Here is a 19,750-nt window from a genome sequence, read left to right as displayed (position 1 = left end):
AGATACCTACGTATTCAAATCTATATTAGTGAATTGTATAAATGTTATAAATCGAAATATAGGATTTACTCATAAAAATGACGCGGGGTATTTTAATATGTTACAGTCTTCCTGCTCAGCCTTGCACAGGTACAGGGCAGGCAAACTGTGAGGTTTCTGCACAGATTGAAAACTGAGAGTGTGTGTCCAATTACTTGGGACACTGAAGACCCGAAGATTGCGTCTGTTTTTCCAACACCTGCCTGAAAATGTGTCATGTTGTCAGGCTTCATGGAGTAGACTGAATAACCAAGCTGCCGAGTAATTATCTCCAAAAATAGCTTACATTACCATATGTGAGGTTCTATTTATTTTAAACAGTACCGCACACAATCACAATACAATAAAACTCATTGGTTTTATAAGAATCATTCAGGCTGCTTGTAACATTTGATCCTTATATTTTCAGTTTCTCTGTCTAGTGTAGCTGGTCAAATAAATGCCTTTTTAAAATACTTTATTTTTTATTAGTACACGTTTGTCATAGACAATGATCACATTGTCCTGGGGAATTTGTACCTGTACATAATAGATCTTAATTCTTTTTTCCCATTCCTCTCCTCTCCTTTCAACCCTCCCCCCTCATTTACAAAAGCTCCGTTTCCATTTTTCTTTCAGTTCTCTTTTTTTAAAATCCCTTTTCCCTTCTTTTCCTCCCCTCTCTGTTTCCCTTTCCACTTGAACAACTTCATCCTACTTCCTAATATCTATCCTCCACTTTACCTTTATCCTTATTTACACTTTGGGTTTCTAACACAAGAAAAATAATGTAATATTTAAAGTTGTGTGTCTGATTTATCTCACTTAAGATTATGGTCTCAAGATGCATCCCTTTACCTAAACACGTCTCAAGTTTATCCTTCTGTATGGCAGAGTGGTACTCCCTTGTATATGAACACCACATCTACTTTATCCATTCATGTATTGATGGGTATATGGGCTGTTTCCAAGATTTTGCTATTGTGAATTGTACTCCCGTAGACATGGATATGCAGTATCACTGTGGTATAATGACTTTGACTCTTTTGGGAAAATATCTAGAAAAGGAATATATACTTTAAAAAAAAAAGAATATGCAATGCACCAAAATAATTTCCTCTGACTGGATTGTTGAAATATGAGGCAAATTTTCCCAAGGATTTGCTTAATTTTTAGATGCATCACCCAGGACCACCAGGGCCAGCTGGCCGCTCATTCAACTGTTAGTTGTAGCGAATGTAAGGCAGGGAGTTACTGAGGGGGATAAACAAGAAAACCAACGTGGTGACGAGACACCCAGGGACTGGCAACGGTGAGAGGAGGAAATGCAGTCAGCCAGGCCAGCTGTGAGCTGGGGAAGAGCAGAGAGGCGCCTGACCAGCGCTGCCCTGGAGGAGGCCTGGGGAACACACTGGAACCCCTCCTTGAGCCCGTGCTGGGAGAGAGGAGCCCTCATCCCACCCCGTCTAAGTGCTCCAGTGAGCTCTGGGCTGGATGAGTGCAAGTGCCTATTCACCAGGGAGAAAAGTGTGAAAGTTTTGGGATATTCCCAAGAGAGAGAAGTCTGAAGAAATGACCAAAGCCTGATGTTTTTGTGCTTTTTAGATGAAGAACAATAAGTGTGTGAAGGGATAAGGAAGCAGGACAGATGGTGGCTGACCTAGGGTAGGGTGTTCTGGGCCCTGGGAGGAGATGCTGCAGACAGGGTGGGAGCTTGGGGAGGACAAGCATTCCTTCAGGCCTTGTTTACTCAGGTTTACCACAGCCCCAGGGGTGAGGTTTTGGTGCCCAAGGCTCCTTCTCAGCCTTAACATGCAAAGGGCGTCCCTCCCAAGGGAATCTCTGTGGCTTGCTGAATGGAGGCCAGACTGGCCAAATGGTGCTTTTTAAAGTTACAGATCTTCAGGTGATTTCAGCGTGAAATAATCACTACACCAGTTCAGCACATTTGGGGGTGGCACATCGTTAACTCTCACTCTTGGGTCCTAGTGGTCTCTCCTACTGGTTGGCCCAAGTCAACCCACAGTGGAGCATGGGGGCAGCGAGCCCAGGAGATATGGCTTGGGGCAAGGGAGGGGAACCACCCTCCCTAAAGTCTCCTAGTAAAGAGAAGGGAGGGGGAGGGAACCAACACTTAACAGATTGGAAGTAGCATGGTGGAGTGCTGAGGCTCTCTTTGAGGAAATACATGGGCAGACACGTGCAAGACAGCAGTGTGCTGGAGAACCTTAATCTTGTCAATAGATCAGCCCTTGTGTGTCTTATCTCACAAATACGTATTTAGCATGTTTCCAAAGTATTTGATCTCTGGATGCAGTACCAAGTAGGGAAGATGTCCCACATGGGCCTTGGTGGGAGCACAGCTGAAACAGCAGCCCCTTCTTGTAACTTTCAACCGCAGAAGACTCCAACCTCGCAAAACGAAGAACTCAAGAAGAACAAAAGCTACAATGTTCCCTGAAGCTAGGCGTGCTTATTTATTTGCCCTTTTTCCCCTCTACATTTCAATTTGAGTGTTCTTTCTTGAAAAGTATCAGACAATTCCTGAAGGGATAGAACGATCTTTATCTTCACTCGTGGGGAATTAATTGTATCTCCTGTCCGTAAGGGGAGCACAGACTCGTACAGTGCGAGCTACTCAGTCCCACCGGGCGACTTCTGAGTCATGGTCTTCTGCTGTACTTACATTATATTCCTTCTTGTCATTCAGGGCAGTCTTTCCTCTGAAATTATATGCCTTTGGTTTTAATTTGCGACAGAGTCTCACTCTGAATCAGGTGAAATAATTAGCTACATTGGGATGTGTCACCATTGATGGTGGTAAGTTCTTTTCATATATTTGTTGATTGCAGCGGTAAAATTCTCCCCCTTTGCAATAGAAAGAAGTATAAAATACCATGGAGAACAAACTACCATTTATTGAATACCATGATCTTTTTATCTTTTGGTTTGTTCTTTTCTTCATAGCTCATTTGATTCCAGAAAGAATTCTGGAATAATCTTTGTTGATAGGTAATGATCCTTATATCACTATTACAGCTATTCATTTCTCCTTACAGATGAGAGAAAGATGATCAGGGAATTAAGTAACTTTGTGAAACTATAAGTGATCCAAGAATTTATGTTAAACCTTGCTTTTGCACCAATAAAAATGAAATGATCTGCTAGTGTAAAACTCAATACCGTGCAAACAACAAAGGACACCTCTCGCCACATGCGCAGTGCTGTGAGATCATAAGCCAGCTTGTACAGCATACACCTTATTGCAGCAAAGATTTGCAAGGAATTTTGCATCTGCCGTAGACAGACCCTGGCCGGTCCTTCAGGACTGAGTTTAGGAAAGGTCCAGTTGGCAGCTGTTTTCTCCGGTGCCCTCATTTCTCCTGGCATTGTAGGCAGGGCATGGTCTCTCTATGGTCCACGTCACAGCCGTGTTGGGTCACATGAGAGGCATTTTCTAGAACTTCCTCTCTTAAAATGGCTCCACTGTAAGTTTCCAAGGTATTTACCACCTGAAAAACATGGTATAGCTCCTCAATTCTAAGATGCTTCCTGATTAGCTCATCAATTTAATGTTTGTTTTAGGGGAAAATCATTATCACATGAAAACTATGAATCGGTTTCACATCCCACTTGAGGCGTGTAGAAATATTTGGAGACTAGTCCATGTTAGAAATGCGGAAATAAAGAGTCGGTTCTGACGTATTTTCTGGAAGTAAACTTTTCCCCTGTGGTCAGCTAAATCCAGATGAGTTTCTGCAAACAAAAAGGAAGGAAAACAGCTTGCTGATTTTGAGTTGTGCTTCTCTAGTGATTTACTCCTGATTTGGGTGAATAGGTCTGGGGGGACATTTAGGATCCCCCACCCCATGTGTCTGCTCCAGAGTCCAGCAGACATGGATTAAAATGATGACCAGTTTCATGAGTTTCCTCTCCTACACGTATGTTACAAATCAGGCAGAGCAAGCACACAGCATCTTAGACCTGAGGAGCTGTCCTGTCCTTTAGTTTAGGGCAGCTGTCCGAGGCTGAGGGCCTTGCTCAGTCACTGTCTGCCACGTAGTATACTGTCAGTGTCCTGCACGGCTGTGTGGCCTATGGGTCTCAGCCACCTCACCTGGGAGCTTAAAATACAAATACTCCTATTCCTCATTTGACGACCTACCTGTTGAACGACTACTCAGATTTATGATGGAGGTGCGTTGTTTGGATTTATGACCTTTTTGGGGGTACAGTTCTGTATACCTTGCTAATAGAGCCTCAGTGTCTTTTTGTACAGTACGCCTTGTTTATACAGTACTGTAATTTTTGCTGGCCTTACTATGCAGGGCAGTGCTGTACTTTTTGTTGTTGTGCATTACAGTGCTGGATGTAAGAGTTACAGAAATAAAAGCGAAGTCATCAAGTTGGAGTTTCCTTTGACCATTCCTTTGTTCTGAGTATTGTAGTGTTCCTATGCTATACAATTCTTCATTTAGAAGCTGTTCTCTTAACCACCCAGTCGCAGGAAGGGAACTCGGTTATTAAATGAGGAATGGCTGCAGTATGCTAAAAACAGTCACAGATGATTGCTCACCAGACCCACCTCTCTCCCTGGAGCCAGGAACCCCAGGATCCTGCCTGGCTCCCCGTCTCCATGTAGCAGCCTTTCTCTGCAGCAGCAAGGCTGTCCCCGCGTGCCCCTTTGGTGGCCCTGGGTCCCGGCAGGTTCTGTCGCTGCTGCAGTGGCGCCCAGCCCAGATGTCTGCACCAGCTCCTGGTCTGGCAGCAAGTGGCTCCTTCCTGGTACCCTCCTTCCCCTCTGGAGACCCGGGCCAAGTCCCTTGTCCCTCAGGGATCTCCGGGAAATGTTCGAACTTCGCACTTATTCTTTCATGACTCACGCTTTTAAAGCCTGTGGGACATTTAAATTTTCATAAGAAGTTAAAATATTTAAAGTGAAAATTGCCTCTTAGGTCTTACTTCCAGTTCAGCCATGAACTATTTGTGCAGAATCAATAAGTCACTTACCCCTCTGGGGTTCCATTTCTGCAACTGCTAAAAGCGGCTTGTTTCTTTGCTTCCTTGTAGGACCTACATCCTCTGGATTGAAATCATTTGGGCCCTTGTTTAAAAAAATACCGAGTTACATTTGTAGCAGTTAGAAAACATTAGTTTTAAAATGTCCTTAAATGTGCACTGTTGAGCACTGAAAAAGGAAACAGCTGTTGAATGTTGGCCGAAGTTAAACCGAGGCTCCAGATGTGGTTCGAGTCTCCCTGAAAATAAACATTTAAATCGCAGCTCCATGTCCAGCCTCCTGGCCACTGCCATGAATTTGGTCCTCCCCATGAGGGTCCATGCCTTGACCCTTTCCCTCCTGTTTGGGGTGACTTTTGGGGGGTGGTTTCCGCCTGTCCTCCCGTCCCTCCTTTCTCCCGGCCAGTACCTCATGGCTGCCTCTCTGTCTCATTTCCTTCATGGGTCAGGGCACCAGTGAGTGGCCGTGACCCACAGCCTTGGGATTCCAACCTCCGGAAGATTTCTGTGAAGATATAAAGAAAACAAACTGTTCTAGTCTGATATGAAACTGGACATTCCAAATCTTTACTTTCTTTTACTTTGCCACATTTTACGTGGAAGTTATAGGTTAAACTGCAGCATCTCAATCTGTAAAAGATTATATTTGTGTGCTTTGAAGACCCAAGTGCAGTTTGATGCACTTGGGTGCATGCAGGGCGGCAGTGGCAGGCCGGGTCATCCCAGGCACTTTGGCTCCCACCCGTGGCTCCCACCCGCATTCATTATATTGGGTTTTTACACGTTTTCATATTCAGCGCTTGGAGGGCTTGGGGTTTGTTGGTTGGTTGGTTTGTTTCCATTTCTGTGTCCCATTTCCAACTCTTACCCATCTCGGTTATTTATTGATGTCAACAGAAAATATTTATCCTTTCGTTATTCTCAGCATTCCTAGCCTCTTACAGTTCAATTTGAGAGAATGCTCTTGTAAGTGAATTCCTACTCACTGGACATCTTCATATTTAGACACTGTAAGGGCAAACCTCCCAAGTTTAAAAGCTTAAAACCTAAGATAATAAAAGCCAAATGGAGCAAAACTAGATGCTCCATCAAGTAACAATTAGAGTTGTGTTGTTACTTTCATGGTAGTTGCTACCATTTGTTAAACACTGGTTACATGCCAGGCTGCAACACACAAATAGAGAGACCTGATTTCAAATAACAGCTGAGTAGCTTCCTCCAAATTTACTTTTTGCAGCCGCTTACAGACATGGCCCTCTCCCTCCTGCAGAGCAGGAGCTGAGGGGCACCAGAGACTCCTGCTGGCCCTGACATGGCGGAACAAGCCAGCGAGGTGCTGTCACGGCGAAGCAGGCAAAGTCAGCGTCCCAGAGTGAAGGTGGGGACAGGATGGCGCTCCGGGAGACTCGAACTCCCCTTAAGGTCCACTGCTTCTGGCATGGAGAGCTCTGGGTTATACCTACTGGAGGGAAAGGCACGGGAAGCTTTAATGACAGGTAGCAATTCTTTCTTTTCTTTGTTTCTTTTTTTGTTTGTTTGCTTGTTTGGGGCAGTACTGGGAATTGAACCCAGGCCCTTGTGTATGCTAGGTAAGCACTTTACCATTGAGCTACACCCCCTTAGCCTTAGTCCCTTAGATCCTCCTGCCTGAGCCTCCCAAGTACCTGGGATTACAGGTGTGTGCCCCCACACACCTAATTAATTAATGAATCTCCTGAGCAACGCTGGGAAAGCTAGTGTTCTGTGTGCTTATCTACACTCACGTGTGCGCGAGCATGTATACATGAGTGTGTGCAGAGTGTGTGCATATGTACGTGTATGTTTATACATCTGTCTGGGCATGTTCTGTATGTACATGTGTGTGAATAGACATCAATACCTATGCATGTGTGTATCTATACATGTCTGTATGATTGTGAGTTGTACCTGGTGCTATACATGTGCAAGTGAGTGGCTATATATGTGCATGAGTGTGTGTTCGTGTGTGACTACACATCTATACAATATGTACATGTCTATATAAACATGTAGTTATATCTGTGTGTCCATATGTACGTGTATGGATGTGTCCACATGAGTGTGCATCTGTGCGTGCATGAGTGTGCATCTGTGCCTGTTATGTCTAGTCTAGACATACGTGTGAATGCATATCTGCATACGAATGTCTACACATGCGTATGTCTCTACACACACATGTAGGAGTTTTACCTGCACATTTTGTCTGTGCCTATGAGTGTATGTGTGTACCCATCCTTGTGTGCCTTGTGTATCTACACGTGTGTGTGTATCTTACATGTTAAGGGCATGAGCGATGGAGCAGGCCTGACCCAGGCCCAAGGATCTTCCGCTTTTCATCATAATTTTATGACCATGGGGAAATTTCTTAAAGCGTTTTGCTTCAGCCCTCTTGTCTTCATTTACACTTAGGTATTTTGGAGACAGGGTCTCACTAAGTTGCCCAGGCTGGCCTCAAACTCACAATCCTCCTGCCTCCTCTCAGGGAGGCTGGAATCCCAGGCATGTGGCACCCCTGCCATATTCGATTACTTTCTCTTTCATTGGGAACCACAATAACTAATGCCTCCTGGGTCGCAGTAAAGGTCGTATTGAAATGCTGGTAAATCTTTGGCTTGGAAGCCCCTGGAAATGCTGGTCATCATGTCCTCCATCAGCCTCAGCCCCAGCTCTAGGGCTCTCAGCCATGGGACCTGCGGCCGGGACAGGAAAGCCCCTCGAGTGGCCTAGTAGTTCACAGTAGGGCAGGATACTCTTGTCCAGCAGTAGCTGTTAGAGCACCGACATCTTTCCTGCCTTTCTATCCTGACGGGGAAGGTAAGTCCATTAGTTCCAGCTCTGACCCAGAGGTTGGGCTTATGTAAGGAGTGGACAGAAGCATGGTGTGCTGCTCGTGTCCCTAGGTGAGAAGGGCACAGTGGTCAGCCAGGGCTCGGGGCCCAGAGTGCGTCTTTGTATAGTCCATGCCAGATTTCTGTTTATTTTTTGTTTCATTCTTGCTTCTTTGGGTGCTTTTAGGCCCCCAGATATGAAAAATTGGGTTACCAATGACCTTTAATTAATGACATACTTTTAGTAGTGTTTCCTCTCTATTTTTATTTCATTAATAATTAGACATTTTGAATAGTTTAGTAAGCACCTATGAAACAGAACAAAAGCTAGGGTTTGGACGGTAACATTCATCTACCCATTTGGCCAGCATCATTGACTGTAGCCCTGCATGCACACCCACAAGATTTTCTCTTGGATCTAGTAGACTTGCTGGGCCATGGAGGTGTGAATGTTCAACTGTAGGACAGAGAACCAAACTATTGGGTTACCTCTAATTTTCACTTTCCTTGGAGTGTGGATCAGCGTTTCTTCCAACACTTGGAATCAGTAGGCTTTTTCATTTTTCTCTGATTGAATGAGTGCAACTTTATATTGCATTACATTGTGTAATTTTATATTATATTTCATGATGTCCTCAGCCCTGGTGGGGTTTAATTTACATTCTCTGACCACAGATGATGCTGAGCACTCTTTTGCACACTTATGGGGATTACATATGTTCTCCACCATCAGGTGTCTTCCTCTCTTTTGATCCTTTTTCTGCTGAGTTGTTTGTGATTTTCTTATTGATTTGTTGCAGACATGGGCAAGTTATCAGGTCATCTTGAGCTCATTTCTGCATCTGTAGAAAAATGAGGATGATAACATAATGTCCACAGGGCTGCTTTGGGATGACATGAATGCTTCCACGTGGCATTGTGAGGACTGCCACTTGGCATAACCATCGAAAGGAGGAGCTCTCCTCCCCTGCTCGGCCTGCACCTGTCCATAGACTGTTTCGTTGGACATGTGTCCCATTGCTTACCAGTATGGCCAGTGGAGTCCTGCCAGGACTGTTGGACTGCAGGGATTAGAGCAAGTTAAAGAACTCAGATTCCTTTGGGGAAATATAAGGAAAGAGAGGAAAAGGGAGTTATTCAGTGGGGTCCTTGGCAAAAGGGAGGGGAGAGGAAGAAAGGAGTGGAATTATTCTCTGTCTGTGTGTGATGTGTCTACTGATATGACTATGAGGATTTTTAAAATATACCTAAGGACACTGGAAGTTCAGAGCCAAGCAAATGTGTGTGTGCTGCTGCGTGGAAGCCAGGGTTCTGGGGGAGCCCTGCAGCAGCTGGGCGTCTGCCCCTCTGTTCGGGAGTTGCCTTCCCTAGCCCTCTGGAGACGGCTGCACAGTCATGCGGAGCAGCCCCACTGGCACCCGGAGAGATGGTGGAGGAGCTGAAGGGCACGCTGAAACGCTGCGTGGTTAGTGCTCGCTTTGCTTGGTTTTCAGCATTCAGTTCGAGCCGGAGGAGCCGGAGCAGGCGGACACTACGGTAGCCAGGAGGCGACATTGCTGCACTGCAGCATGCCCTCCCTCACCTGTCTCTATCTCTGCTCCAAGTCTCTCCTGGGGTTCGGAGGTAAATTTCTGCTATTGCTAATATTAGTGAGTACTTGGGGAAGTGGCCTTGTTCGTGGTTGTAGCTCTGAATTGTATCCATACTGATGCAAATCCACATCTGAATTCAACCAGGGAAACAGGGATGTTGCTCTTCAGTAGGTGCTGCCTCTTAAAATATTTGCTCATTCAGGGCTCGACTATGCTAATTGTTCTGTCCTTCTCCTCTGTTTTGAGGGCTGTGCTTTTCAGTTTTGAGCAGGAAAATCTGGGAGTGAAGACAGATGGAGTTTAGCTGCAATACATCTCACCTTCCCTTTGTCCTTCCTAGTGCACAGCAGGCTGCATTCTTTGCTCTAGGGCCTGTCTTGCAGAGTTTGGAAAAAGTTAAAGGTTTGAATGCTCTCTCTCCAACGACAAGAATGTTGTGTACTTATGCTTAGACTTTGAAATTCACAAGTTGTGATTTGTTTTCTCTTGTGCCAAGAATCACACAGAAAAGTAGTGAAATAGAATTTGTTTTTCAGGTAACTGTAAGACAACCGATAACCTAACTCCACTGGGGCATGGGTGTTACCTAAAGGTCAGAGAGAAAGGGCTACCACAGAGAAAGGGTGAGCGGGCACCCAGCTCCAGCTGGGGCGTCTTGGGTCTGGTCTGGGATGGAGGTGTCGCTTTCTGTGGACCCTTAGGGAAGTGATTTTCAGCAGTGACTGACATGAAGGGTGAGTTTGGCCCTGATCAAGGTTGCATACAGAGGCAGCAGGAGCTCTGGAGCCTCAGCAGTGAGTTGTTGAAGCCTTGGTGCAACCTTTTCATCTCCAATGAACTTCACAAAGGGAGCACGGAAGGCTTCAGAAGAGGCTGTGTCCCATCTTTGTCACCGCCTCATTCTGAGACCCGGGCAATGGCGAGAGAGGAACCCGGCACCTTTTCTGCCAATCTCTCAGTTGCTAATACTCTATCTCCTAATCCTTTTTTTTCCACATACCAGGAATCAAACTCAGGACTTTGCACTTGCCAGCCAGGCATGGCGCCACTGAGCTACATCCCTGGCCCATGTAGCTCTTAATTTTATTTTTCCTAACCATAACTCTTTAAAACAATAATATTGTCTGGGAGATATATCTTCAGGTATGATATTTGAAGTATTATTCCTGTGTTTGCAGCAATTCTATTTTCCTGATTCTGAAATATTTCTTATGTTTTTCAATGAATGCAGAAATTTTTCGGCAGAACTATTTAAATATGTGGGGCTTTTTCGTACTGAAAGTCACAAAGAAAATGGACCCCTCTTCACAGAGCTGTTAGTTTTGGAATAAATTCTGGTAGAATGTACCTTTTGGTAGGCAATTGTCAGAAACGACCAAAAATGAAAATCTTGCACCTAGATAGTATTTGAACCTGTAGTTTTAGTCACATTTTATAGGTAAGGATATTAGGACTTAGCAAGGCCATGAATTGTTCATAATTAAACAGCAGATGGCAGAACAAACAGAAGGAACTATAAACAGAAACAAGGCCCCTAGACTGAGAACGTTCACTCCACAAACTTCCATGCCCGGTACAGGACAGGCACGGCCATGTAAGTGAAGAGCCAGGTACTTGTTGCTGTCCCATGCCAACGCTCGAGGACTTGTGCTGAGAGCAGGTTGTGAGGGGCTTTTCCAGCTAGACAGGAGACCCTGGGAACGATGTAGCAGGCCACAGACCTGAGCCAGACAGCCCAGGCCTGGTGCTTTGCTTGGACTCTCAACATCTGGCCATCCTTGCAGTTAAATTCACTGTAGTACAATCATGCAAAGCAAAGCGGGAAGGTCCACGGGACTTCTTGGGGAGAACAGGAGAGAGCTCCCAAGGGTCCTCTTCTGGGTTGGTCATCCTGGGCACGCCTAAGTCTCCAGCAAAACCCGGGAACACATGGGCAAGACGTCGAGAAGCTCCTCAGAGACTCAGGGCCCAGGATTTCATGGCTTGGTCAGAGGCAGCCTGCGCCTAGCACAGTGGTGGCGAACCTGTGGCACCAGCGTGCCGCGGCGGGCTGCTGGTTGTCACTGAAAGCTCTAAAAGTTTTGCCATCACTGGTGTTACTCAGAAGGAAAAGAGGGGCTCAGCATAAAGCACACTGTTTGGAGGAGAAGGGAAAACCTTCTAAGCTCCAGAAATACTGACTCTGAGCTGACAGGGGGAGTCAAATATATATACATATGGGCCCCAGGATTTAGCTCAGTGGCACCACACCTGCCTCGCAAGCCCAAGGTCCTGAGTTCGATCTCCGGTACCACCACCACCAAAAAAAAGTATTATATATACCTATGTGTGTGTACGTAATCTATAATACATCCCACAAATGACATCTGTATGTTTATTCCAGGAATAAATGAAATACATTCAAGATTTGGCAAAAAACGTGACTAAAAAGAGCATGATTCTAGTACGAAGTTCACATTTGTAGTCCATTTTTCATGTCGTGATTAGAGAAGCAGAGAAATCACATAATTAGAGCTGTACTATTAGGAGGGAGATGACTTTGAATCAGCTGTGAAGGACACACTGTGAACAGATGATTTTAGCATAAAAATATTATTCATGTTGTTAAAGCATCTACATATTAGGGCATTTTTCAAAGGCCCTGAATTAATTTTTTTATTCCACTTGCCATTTATTGAGGATAGGTAATTCTTCACTTAAACTGTATGACCTAGTCTTGATATCTTGTCTTAAAAAGTAGTGAATTTTTTCTTAGGTGCCTGTTTCTAAGCACATTGTATTTTGTAAGCACAATGTGAATAATTAATAATAATAGCAATGTTTACGATAACAAGCTCCTGGAGGTTTGTTTCCTACGTGAGAAGAGGGACCTAATGAGGGAGGATGTCGAGAAAAAAGGTAGTGAATGGTGGGTGCTGAGCAAAGTGGGGTCCGAAGGTTCCTGCTGCTCTTTGAACCCAACATGAAGGCAGCCTGTGCCTGTAGACTGCTAAACATTCTAGCGTCAACCTTCCCGCCCGTGAGCTACGCCACAGGGGCAGAGCTCAGCTCCCGACAGTATCCATACCGTATCTCCAGCCATAGTGACCCTGACACTCCCCTCACTACTCCACAGATTGGAGCTATGCGGCTCCTTTTGATTGAAGATGCCACCAATGCACTGAGCCAAAGCAATTTTTCTGTGTTCCTTCTTTTGTTTTTCAGTGAAGCTGTTCACTTAATTGCCTAGGTGGAAAGTATAGTAACAGGTCTGGGATAATTTTTAGAATTGCATGTGTGGGGGCCAAATGGCGTTGTAGTAGCTAGTGATGCAATGTGATGGACAAACCTACTCCTTGAATGTGTCTCGTAGAGATGATATTCTCATGTTGCACAAGTTGGGTGTGTCAGGGTCTTCAGGGTAAACTTTGGATTTAATTCAAGCAGTTCTCAACTTGCATTCTCTTGAATTTCCATAGCCTCTTGGCTTCCATGCCCATAGAAACTTACTTTTTTCTTCACTACCAAGAGTGAGATTTCCTCTTTCCCTTCCATGACCTCCTGGTTCCCACCCCTCCTGTTACTTCTCTCCCCATTTCCGGTGATGCTGGGACTCACAGAGGCAGTAATTGAGGCAGTGGTAAAAGTTATTCCTCATTCTGTGTGGATTCATACCCCCAGCCCTTCTCATTTTTTGTTTTGCGATAGAGTCTCACCAAGTTGCCTAGGCTGGCCTTGGACATGCCATCCTTCTGCCTCTGCCTAGTAGCTGGGATTACAGGTGTGCACCACTGGGCCTGGCTTGTTGTGTGTTCATTCGTATCCTGCATTGTCCTAAAGCAGAGTGAAGGTAGGCATCCCAATCACTCCAGTAGATTAAGTGGTTGAAGAATTCAGGCTTTAAAAAACATGGGAAGGGAAAAAAATAAAGTCAAGACAAAATGCTTTTGATAACTATGTACTCACAGTTGGACAACTGACAGAGGTAGTTTGCAAATTTGGCTTGTAGTTTCCTAGCAGAGAAAGTAAAGAGAAAACCATGAAAGTGGAGATTTGGAATTTCTTCTGTGACCGAGCTTAACAGGTGACAGAACACACAGCACCATCCTGCTACATATCCACGTGAGTGGTTGACGCAGCATCTCACAGACGCTGTGTACACAGAGCTCAAGCCTCCTGAGGGCAGAGCCGTGCTTCCAGGCAGCCACCCAAGGGCACAGGTCTTTTCCAGACTGAATCACAGGGCCTGGAGAGGAGCAGGCAGATTCCCAGGCCCACAGAAAACTGCAGTGGATGTGTTTTCTCCAACTCGGCTTTTGATCAGAATTACTCAACACCGTTCTCCTTTATAATCGTAGACTAGAACTTGAGGTGCAGTGTTGCCGAAGCATCGGGAATGGAGAAAAGGTAGTGTTATTTTTCTCAGATGAAATTTAGGGACGTATCCCTGCTGGCGGGTGGCTGCTGCTTCCCGTGGAGATGAATTGAGGGAGGACCAGTCAGCAGAGATTAAAAAATAAATAAAATCTTCCTCCAAAAGTAATTCTGGATCCATTTCAAACTAATCCAGGATGTGTCTCCAACTTAGGCTGCCTTATCTTTAGAGCAGCCATTTGGAAATGTTAAACATTTGGGTCAGGACTCATGGTATAACCGTTAGAGATAAAATGTCATTAAGTGTACTGTGCCAGGCATGGTGGTGCACTCCTGTCATCTCAGCACTCAGGAGGCTGAGGCAGGAGGACTGCTTTGAGTTCTAGGCCAGCTTGGGCCATGTAGTGAGCTCAAAGACAGCCTGAACTACATAAAGAGAAAGAGACCCTGTCTCAAAAAACCAAATAAATAAGTAAATACAGTGTACTGTGTTATCCCCACTGGAAAATAGGTCTTAAATACATCATGCCACAATACAATTAACTATGTATGAGCAATGAATCTCCAGAGCTGAGCATTTGGTACAGAACAGCCTGGAAAAAGTAAATTTCAGAGTGTTGCTTACATTTTTATCACATCTCTCCCCATTTCAAAATAGTGACAAGGAAACCTACCGAATCTTTTGCACTCCTTTTACTGAAAAGAATCTTCTAATAGGCAGACATATATTATTTGAAATTGGAATTTAATTCAACATTAACTAATGGCTCAAAGTGAGGATATTGAGATCCAGTGTTTGCTCCGATACTTCTTGAGATGTTTTCAAAAGTGTCACAGCTGCATTTCAGTCACTGATGACAGGAGAGAAGTGTTCCCTTTAACCTTCAAAGTCTGCCAGTGTAATAAAGACGTCCATTTCAAAGCAGTGCACATAATTATAATTCCCTATGTGTAATGGATTCATATGGAGAGAGGAAAATGTCTCTAAAAAGTTGGCATTTGATAAGACAAAAGTACACACATTTAATACAATGAAACCCTATTTTATTTCCAAGATTACAAAGTTGGATGGAAAATGCTGATAAGGGCTAGCTTCCCATAATGACTTTCGTCCCATCCTTAACCTCTGACATCTCTTACCACATTTCTGTTGCCAAGCAACCCAGAGAAATAAAACCTGTGAGAGTAGCAGAAGTTCCCAATATAAGAATGGGCTGTATTGTAGAAGCTGGTGAGCGAGCCAGTTATTTAGAATTTTAAATACATTTTTCTCATGTTAAAAATACAATGTCAGTTCAGTACCCAAGACGGCCATTGTAAGCCTATTTAACTCATAATTCTTTTGAAGTATTGAAAAGCAGCACCTTTCCTATCTAAGATAACTTAATGATTCTTTTATCCCAAATGCCAAATCCCACAAAATGAGAAATGCCACTGAACAGCCAAAATAGATGTTATAAAGCTTTTGTACTGCAGCATGTCCTTCTTCCTCCCGGAAAAGTTAGATGAAGCCGTATATTCTTATTCTAAATAGAATTTTAACGAGTCTCGCTGTTGGATTTGAATGGTGAGAAATGGTGATAATAGGAGGCACAGAGACAAAATGCAGAAGTGGTCATAAATAGCCCGAAGTTGGGAGGGGATGGAGGGTACCTTAGATGACCGAGGAGTTCTTTTGCCTTTAGAGACAGGTAGAAATCCCCTCCCACCTGCAAATGGCATACTGGATTGCAGCCATACCATAACTAGCAAAATGATGCTTTCCAAAAAGGCTTCTAAGTATACATTTTAGAAGACTTGCACCATCCTACATAGCTATTAAAAAAAAATAATCACAAGGTTGAAAGATCCATGCCTTCAGCTGTAAGCAGAGTGCACCCAGCCAGAGGACAAAAGCCTGAGAGTTCTGCAAAACTGAAAGGTACCATAAAAATACAATTTGATTATACTTGCAATTGATGGGATGAGGCCGTGGGGAAATACAGTATCAATTCCGACTCGGGATGCTGGATGAACACGCCCCATACAGGCATTGAACGACAATGACAGAAAACTGCCTGCTCTTGGGAAACACAGAGAGATGCTTTCGCCTGTGCACAGGTGACATTCGCCTCTCTGGGTCAGTCGCCAAGGCGCCTGGCCGGTGCTAAAAGCCTTTGTCTCTCAGGAGGCCAAGACTGTGAGCGCCTCGTCTTATCCCTCTGGCAGTGCTGGGCGCATTCACAGTGGGATATCCTTAACTGGGGGGCTACTTTGCATATGATGCCCCCACCAGCTTTTAATCTACTTGCTCACGACCCCTGCAGACTCTTAGTCACTGTTTTGGTCAAGCACACAGCAGGAACAGTGATTCCAAATTAACAGGTGAGCGATTAAGCAGTAGATTAACTTGATACAATAAGTACCAATAATTCTAAAAATATGTGAGGCAGCTGAACACCTCTTTAAGATGCAAAAATATGACTGAAAACGTTCTGGTTGCCAAAAGAGAGCCTGCTGCCCTTGTCTTGATTCATTATTTCTTCCTGGAGGTTGCCTCTGACTCTGAAGGACAGATTGTGAGTGTAGGTACTGATTCCAGATTACTGGAAATTGTTCCAAAATGCTGTGCAGTCCCATGGAAGGAAGCCTCGTCCAATCAAATCTGCAGATCATAATCAAGGTGCATTTTGTAAAATTGTGCTTATGGAAATGTGCCTCGGGGAGATCGCCTAACACCACCAAACTGAGCATTTAAATAGTTCTTCAAGTTTCAGTAACTGCAAGTTTGGGATTTCTTTTCCTACTCTTTCAGCTCGCGTTTCTCACAGGATTCCCTTCGTTTAAAGGATGTTAGGGCTCCGCCAGGCCCCTTTGCAGGTTCTTCTTGGAAGTGATTAGCACATGTCATATGCAATAACTTTCTTTTTCTTTCTCCTCTTAATTCCTCTTCCTCCTCTCCTCCCTCTCTCCCTGCTCCTGTTCCTCCTCTTCCTCCTCCTTCTTGGTGTTGCTGGGGGTCGAACCCAGGGCCTCGGGTATGCCAGGCAAGCACTTTACCACTGTACTACATCCCAAGCCACCCCCATATCCACTTCCTCGTTTGGAAAGCCAGGGGCCCAACACTGAGATTTCAGAGCCAAAGACTGAACATGCTTCCTCCATTAGAGCTGGTGAATGTTCTGAATATTGATCGCTAGGAAGATGCCCTGGGGGAAGTCACCACAACTTCGTTAGACTCTCCTTCTGGTGACAAATAATCAGTCTCACCCACAGATGTTTTGCATCTAATCAGGGCTTGCGTGTACCCTGGGGGCCCCTAGTAAATGTACATATACCTCTGGGAACTGTGGCTCTGGATCTCCCATTTAGTGTTTCAAAAACATTCCCTGATACATCAACAAAGCCTTTGCGCCCTCTCTCATACCTCTTTTTTTTTCTTTCTTTCCTTTAAAGAAAAAAAAATCATCCAGAAGGATTGTTAGAACCGATGTGGAGGAGAGAATGGAAGCTCCTGGTTGTTGCTTTTTGCTTCTGTCCCTACCTAAACACACTTTAGAAAAACTATGTGCTCCATGCATATTTTTAAATTCACATCTAAAATGTTTACCTAAATTTAAATAATTACGCAGCATGTAATTTCAGGCATGATGTATATTTCAGGCATGATGTATATATTCCTTTTTATAATCAAACACGTATACTTCTTTTTATATGTAGCTTTTAAATATCAAAGCATTTGCTATCTACCATCATATATTTCAGAAGTACAAGAATAAATGTTTCTTTTTAGATATTTTCTGTTGTTTCTTTGTCTCCATAAACTTCTATTTCCATTCTGCTTCCTCCATAGAATATTATCAAACGGAATATTTTTAGGCTTGAAAATACTTTCTTAATTACCTTGTCATAATTCTCTGCCACAAAATGGGTATATACAATGAAATTTAAACTTATTTGTCCATTTTATGTGACCATAAAATTCTAAGTTTTTAAAAGTATTTCCGGGATTAAGTTATCCTTATAATTATTGGTACATATGCTTAGATTAAACAACATAAGTACATCACTGATACATATTTCACAGAAGAGTAAAATGGCACTGGGGAATAACCTCGATAGTCAGACTGAATTTTCCCCATTAGTTCACGTGTCTGTACGTAAATATTATCTACTGGTAAAATAAGACAAGGTTCAGCAGCAGTTTTCCATCCTTTCCTGTGTTTCCCTTCTCCCTCCCTCCTTCATCTCCCTCCTCCCTTCTTCCCTTCCCTTTTCTTCTTTTCCATTCCCTTTCTTGCCTCTCTCTGTCCTGCTTGCTTTTTCTCTTATTTTCTTAGACGAGTACAGGTACAGTAACTGAGGCACAAAACTGGCTGTAGCTGAAGATGTGTGTGACGGCGTTTATGCTCTCTCCTTTGAACCGCTCTGTTAGCCCTTGCGCTTGCTCTCGTCTTCAGTCTGATGCACCCCTCTGCCACTCCAGGTGTCCCTCCTGGGACCCTGCCCTGCACAGGCTGGTGGGGGCCTGCTTTCTGCTGCCCTGCGGGACTGGGCTGAGTGGAGAGAAGAAAGGAGCTCAGGACGACCCCAGTCATTCCTTCAGGCAGAAAAGTCTGAGGCTCTGGAAGCTGAGTCCCTTAAAACCAGACAGGTGCCAGAAGCCTCCCTCGAGGGCTTGGTGCATCCCCGAGGTGCCAAGCTCCCCTTGAAGGCTATGTGTAGACAATAAATACCGCACTGTGAGCCGCGGCTGTTGGTCGGGGAACATCTGATTCTGACTTCGGACTTCGACTGCCTCGTAGGTGGGGTCCCCTGGCTGTCCAGGGCCCCCCTCCCCTGGATCTCCAGCCACAGTGGATGTTGTGGGGTGGGGGGCTATGGGGAACTGGGTCCCTTGTGGCAGATGATCCCCAGGAATGAGGGCACCCAGGAGAGGCACTGGGCTCCGACTTCTTTGGGAACTGAGATGGAAACGCTGAGCTATGGCAGCTTCTGGCCCACTGTCTGCGGCTCACAGTGAGCTTGTCTTCCTCCCCTTCCCTTCCCCTCGGCTCTGGGCATCACCTCCCCCTGTGCACTTGACCCCAGACCTCTCCCCGGGGGCTCCCCTCTGCCCCTTAGTCTCACCCCTCCCTTCTCTGCGACCCTTACTCTAGATGTGGTCATGCTCAAGTTGGCCTCATCCTTCAGAAACAAAAACAAACACAAAACACATTTAGGAATCCCATCTCCCTCCGTCCCTTTTCTCTTTCCTTGTCTCTAAAGCGACAGGGAGAACAGTAGATGAATTTTGAGAGAATTGAATTAAATAAAATGCTAAATGCAAAACATACAGAGCCCTATCTTTGCCTGTGAGACTTCAATAAAACTGAGCAGCCACCACCATCACCGCCCGTCACCATCATCACGAGACAAGCTTACTGATATTTCAAGCTTTCCATTCCTTTAACTCCCATTCACTCTCAATCCATCGAATTATTTATCCCCAAACTCAATGGAGACAGCACCTCAGGCCACCTGTGACACTTCTGTCCTGAACCCGAGGACTCTCTTCACCCTCTCGGTCCTGGATGACCGGCCCATCTCTGCTCTTTCTCTCGGACAGGTCTTTCTTGGGCCCCCACGGCCACCGTCGCCCGGAACTTTTGCTATCTTGGGTGCAAACGCTTTTTCTCCACGCGGCCTCTAGATGGCATTTTCCACGCTCGTGACCTGGACTTCTCCCTCCCTCCCTCCCATCTCTCCTGAGCTGAGCGGCACCCAGGTGTCTTAGGGACTGTAGAAAGTGTGAATTAAATGCTTCCTGCATGACTCAGACTCAGCCTGTATCCAGCGGAATACACGAATACACCATTTGTCGGGCACTTTCCAGCCTCCTCCAAAACACATTTCTTCACCCCCATCTCCTTTGTTGGCAAGTGGCACCGCCACCCATGAGGT

General features: G+C 44.9%; 1 protein-coding gene and 1 long non-coding RNA gene across 13 annotated transcripts in view; one reads left to right on the top strand and one right to left on the bottom strand.

Annotated features, from left to right (window-relative positions):
- Positions 1-19,750, top strand: part of Epb41l3 (erythrocyte membrane protein band 4.1 like 3) — a 211,384-nt gene that overhangs the window by 35,041 nt on the left and 156,593 nt on the right. The window lies entirely within an intron of this gene.
- Positions 89-19,480, bottom strand: LOC110350849 (uncharacterized). 3 transcript variants are annotated; one of them, XR_015444750.1, is made up of 4 exons: positions 19,318-19,480; positions 5,029-5,542; positions 4,604-4,912; positions 89-3,774 (listed from the first exon to the last, which is right to left on the bottom strand). It is a non-coding gene; the product is annotated as an uncharacterized LOC110350849 (long non-coding RNA). The 3 variants fall into 3 exon arrangements; XR_002397763.2 differs by having other exon boundaries at positions 89-4,912; positions 5,029-5,276; positions 5,447-5,542; XR_002397762.2 differs by having other exon boundaries at positions 89-4,912.

The sequence above is a fragment of the Heterocephalus glaber genome, unplaced genomic scaffold (genome assembly GCF_053883595.1).
Source record: "Heterocephalus glaber isolate CG9 unplaced genomic scaffold, H.glaber_assembly_v1.0 deba00000331, whole genome shotgun sequence".
NCBI lineage: Eukaryota > Metazoa > Chordata > Mammalia > Rodentia > Bathyergidae > Heterocephalus > Heterocephalus glaber.
This window is presented reverse-complemented; position numbering and strand designations above follow the sequence as displayed.